This window comes from Nylanderia fulva, unplaced genomic scaffold (assembly GCF_048542155.1).
Source record: "Nylanderia fulva isolate GAGA-0341 unplaced genomic scaffold, ASM4854215v1 Scaffold522, whole genome shotgun sequence".
NCBI classification, from domain to species: Eukaryota; Metazoa; Arthropoda; class Insecta; order Hymenoptera; family Formicidae; genus Nylanderia; species Nylanderia fulva.
The window spans coordinates 47296-52500 of record NW_028190613.1 but is presented as its reverse complement, the minus strand read 5'-3'; positions in this window follow the sequence as shown (position 1 = coordinate 52500).

Below are 5205 nucleotides of genomic sequence, written 5' to 3'. Positions count from 1 at the left end.
TTGTCTGTATTTTTACAGCTTCTTATTAGGTGACTTATTGCGTCTTCCGTTGATTTTCTTGGTCTAAAACCATATTGGTTTGGGCTTTCAAGTTCTAATAATTTGTAGCTTGCTTCCATTCGCTCCACGATTATTCTCTCGTAAACCTTGCTCATTGTCGGTATTAATGAGATCGGTCTGTAAGAGTTTAATGTACCTTTATTTTTATTACTTTTGAGTATTACTTTAACATTAGCTATTTTCCATGCATCGGGAAATATTTCCTCTTTAAAGCAATTATTGATGAGTGTGTAAATTATTTCAGGCTTTTCCTTCCATACTTGTTTGATTATTTCCGTTGTAAAGTTGTCTACTCCGGGTGCTTTATTATTTTTGAGCCTATTTATCGCGTTATTTATTTCTTGAAATGTAATTTCATTTTCCATGTTACAGTTTTTATAGTTTTTAATGTCCTCTAATACTTGTCGATGCTTGTCGTTTTCAATTTTCTTGTCGTCTTTTGGGGCGCATTTAATTAGGATAGCATTTATCGTTTCTTTCCAGGTATTTGTATTTGTCCCATCCCCTAGTCTTAATGATGTTATTACCTCATCTCTTTTGATTTTATCTCGTACAATTTTATAAGGAATACTCCATGGATCTCTATTTGATTCAGTGGTCACAAAATTTTGCCATGTTTCATATTTTGATTTTCTAATTTTTGCTACGTATTTGTTCCTAATTCTTTTGTACCTCGTTTTTGCATCTTCGAGTAGGTCCACCAAGTTTAGTTTTCTTATTTTGTTGTATCTTTTCTTTGCCTTATTTAATTTCTTTCGCATTTTGGCTAGATTGTCATTCCACCAAGGAACTGCTTTATTCGATTTTTTCTTATACGGTATAGATTTCTTGCATATTTGGTCTAGTATAGTAGAATATTTTTTGACCGCCATTTCTGGCTCATCTATTTGTACATTTGAGAATTGATTTATTAGGAGCTCCTTAAATGTTTCCCAATTGGCTTTCTTGTTGTTAGTTATTGTATTTTATAAATTTTCTGTTTGTTTTTTCGTTAATTTTAAGGTCTAAGATAACTAAATTATGGTCACTAGTAGTGCATTTTGATGAAACATTCCATCTCTCGCATATACCAAGTGTGTTCTCACTGACTAAGGTTAGGTCGATGTTTGACCATTCAAAAGTTGGTGTATCACTGGCTTCGTTTATTACGTATAATCTATTTGCAATTATAAATTCTTCCATGATTCTTCCTCGGTCATCCACTTCTTCAGAAAACCATAGATCTGATTTTGCATTGGCATCCATAGTTATGATTATCTTTTTTGAATTTAATTTATTGATTATATTTTCCATCTCAATTAGTATTGGCTCTATATTTAGTGAGAATTGGCAATAAGTATTTATAATGAAGAAGTCCTCCATCTCAGTCATAACTTGGAAGCACATTATATGTGTGTTAAATGAAAAGCCTCTATTTTTTCATTTGCAATTATGGCAGCAACCCAGGGGTTATCTACTCCAGGTTGTATTTTAGATAGATACCCTGCAGAGTATCCGCGAACCATGCCCTTGTATGTATAAGGTTCTTGAATACACAAAATATCTATGTGTAGTTCTTTAATTAGGAGTTCTAAATTGGCAGCAGCAGCCATTGCTCTTTGTGCGTTTATTTGTGCAATTCTTAGTTCCATTCAATTTTATTATAGTATAATTCTAAATACTTTTTATATTCAGGGCATTCTTTGTGTTTTACGCTATGCTTGACCTCTTTTCTTTTACTGCGTACACAATTTATACATTGCGTCTCTTTCTGACAGTCTTTTTTAACGTGTCCTTTTTCACCACAATTCCCACAGATTTCATCTGTAACCTTGCAAATTTTTGCTATATGCCCATATCTATGGCATTTAAAACATCTTGTGATATTTATGTATTCTTTAATTCTATAAGTTATCTTCCTAAGAATCTACCTGGTACTTGTACTATCCAGTTTACATTATTATTATTATGTGTCTTAAAACTGTGTTTCATAATAACTTTTTCTTTTAGTTCTTCTGTCTCATTTGTTTGTATTGTATCGAAGTTTTTCTCAATTAAATCTTCCTTTAAGTCTTCAGGCTTGTATTCTTTCTCCACATCGTATATTATGATAGATGGGGAGGTTTTTCTCGGTTCTTCAATTTTCAATCCCTTTTTTTTAAAATTAACTTTTTTAATTAAATCTATGTCTTGTTTGCTATTTACTTCAACTACTACTGCCTTATTCTTGATGTTTCTGATTCCTTTAACTTTCAATTTGTTTTTGATCCCTTTTAATTCATCTATTACTTGTGTCCTAATATCTTCATTTGTTCTATCGTCGTTAGTTTCTTTTTCAGGTTTAATTATTATAGCTTCATGTCTTTTGTTACTGTTTATTCTCTCTGTTTTAGGTTCAACATCATATTGCCTTTCGAGGTTAGCCTCAGCGTAAGTACTTTTTATTCTGCTACCTTGAAATATTGACTTCCATTTTTCTTTTTCAATAATTTCTTCATTAAGCTTATTTTCTAGTACGGCCCATTTAGCTAATATAAATTTTATCGCGGTTTACTTATTTTGGTTTGTCTCATTAAATAGAAAACTCTTCTAATATCGTCCCTGGTTCTGATAATTTTATTAAGTTACTTTGTTCGTTTTCGTATTCTTCATTTGATTTCTTTCTTTTCTTTTGTATTTGTCTAATATTGCTAACATCTTCCGGCATGGAAGTCGTTGAGCCGAACGTATCGTCCTAAAGGTCGCTCAATCTCCTCCGTCTCTACGTCAAAATGTTTTGTTTTTAAGTGTTCATTTTCCATAGTCATCCCACGAGTGCGGTAGGAAATGATGTCAACTGTAGCAGCGCCTCCTATACTACAGCAAGCCTAAATACTACGGAGGGTCGGCCGGGTACCCCGTAGGGATCGTTCACTATTTAAAGTCCCCACAGCCATGCATCCATCGACACGATGCCTCCCACCTTGGATTGGGACGTGTACCCATGAAAACCTAGGTACGGATCACTCTTAGCACCCATCCGTGGTGTAGGATGGGTGGGCCCCCCCACCACGGCAAGGTGGTGATCCACGGGGGGAGTAGATAGGGACAGTTATTGTGAGAGCTGTTGCCACGAAAGCAACAGACTCCGGCTACCTCGCCCCTACGGCATACGCCACAACTGCTACCCACCGTCCCACGAACCCGCCCGAGAACGGCAATAGAAAAATCCAGCAGCGCCTGCGGGCGTACGCAAGGATGGACAGTTTTTAGCCGCGACGAGCGAGCCCTCCTGCTCCTCCAACCGATTTACCCTCCTAGGGACCGCACTTACGCCGTTGGACACGGTATGCGGTGTTAGGCTGGTACGGTCCCGCATCTCGCCCGCCGCGCCCACGGGGACCACGGGGAGGCCTGTCCATTTGTGTCCCGACCTGGACACACGCTCTAACCCTGTTGGGTGGAAGTCTTGGAAGGGAGGGGAGGATGACTTTATTTTAGAGGAGGGACCTGCCTAATTTCGAGCTGACTTATCGGTTACGTGAGGAACCGCCCGGAGAGAGCAGTTGTCTCGAGAGGGTTACGAGGCTGCCTCCCACTACTAGAGCCCCCGACAAGCTCCAGTTAGGTACTTCCTTGAAGACGCGTTTATTATTCAGCTCTCGAATCCCTTCAGCCAAAGGGTCTCTCGACAGTAATCGACGAAGACGGCGAAAACCTCTGGATCTGACACGAGGAACTGGGCCACCTCCGGCCATCGCCACTTCTCGATTGGAACCAACTCACGCAAAGCGACTCTTTGCGCTTCAAGGCCCGTACACTCCAGCAGGAAGTGCTGGATCGTGTCCTCTCGACCATCGTAGACACATGCGGCACCGTCCACAAGCCCTAAACTAGTAAGACGTGCTCGGAAGTTTCCGTGTCCGGTGAGAACCTGCGTGACCCAGTGGTCGGTTTGGAATAATTTCATGGCCATTCTGAGCCATATTGTGTCGAAGAAGGCGAACGTGGTACGACCCTTGTTTGACGAGTTCCACATTGTCTGCCACATGTTTATCGCCTCGTCCTGGATTTGCCCTAACGCTACTTTTTTTCTCGGTTCCCGCGGGTATTTCTATGTTTCCGATTTTCGCGTCTTGTCCCTTACGGACTCTATATCGCGTCGCATACTTCTCTATCAATATCTCCGCGGGCATCGCTCCGGCAACGACGCACAACGACTCGAAGGACGCGGTTCTATATGCCTTTACTACAGAAATGAGGGCTTTCCTCTGGGCGGATCTAAGGACTCGGATGTCCTGCTTGGTGCATAGGTCCCACCAAACTGCCGCGGCGTATGTAATTTTCGGTACGATCACTCCCTGATAAATTGTTCTTAGCGTCGCGTGACTCAATCCCCATTGCGCTCTCGCCAAACGCCCGAATTTCCGGAATAGTAGCTCGACGCTGCTACTTATCTTTCGGCAGTGCGTGTGCACCTCGAGTCCACCGTCGAAGTGGACCCCCAGGTATCTTACCGCGCCTTTAAACTTTATACTCGCGTTATTAATCCTAATGGTTGGTGGCCTGCTAACGAAGTCTGCGGTTTTCCTATTTCGTTTACGCTTCCTATCCGGTCGATCTCCTCCCCGGCTCCCGATTGGATTCCGTTGTACCGCTTCGTTTTTAAGGACGATGGCTTCGGTCTTTTGTTCCGAAGACCTGGAGTTTCGCGAACTCGCACCATTTTGTTATTAGGTTCGCCGCGCGTTGACCTTCTACCTCTATCTCTCTACGCGAGTTTCCGCTTATTACGACGGCGAGATCATCCGCGTATGCCACGAATTCTATTTTTTCTGCTTCCAGCCGTCGCAGAAGACCGTCAAACATTAGGTTCCAGCAGACCGGACCGAGGACGGAGCCCTGCGGGCACCCCCTCGACGCCCGCTTGGAGACCTCTACCGAACCTATCGCGAGCTTTACTATTCGATTGTTGAAGTAACTTCGGATTACTTCGAATACGTTTCGCGGGCAGTCCCGGGACTTTAGCGCGTCTAAGACCAAAAGCCACCAGACGTTGTCGAACGCACCCGATGTGTCGAAAAGTAACGCGACGGCGTATCTACCCTCAGAGATCCTTACCAATCTTCGCAACTCGACTATCGCGTCCTCCGTCGATTTTCCCGCGAGAAGCCGAACTGTCGATCC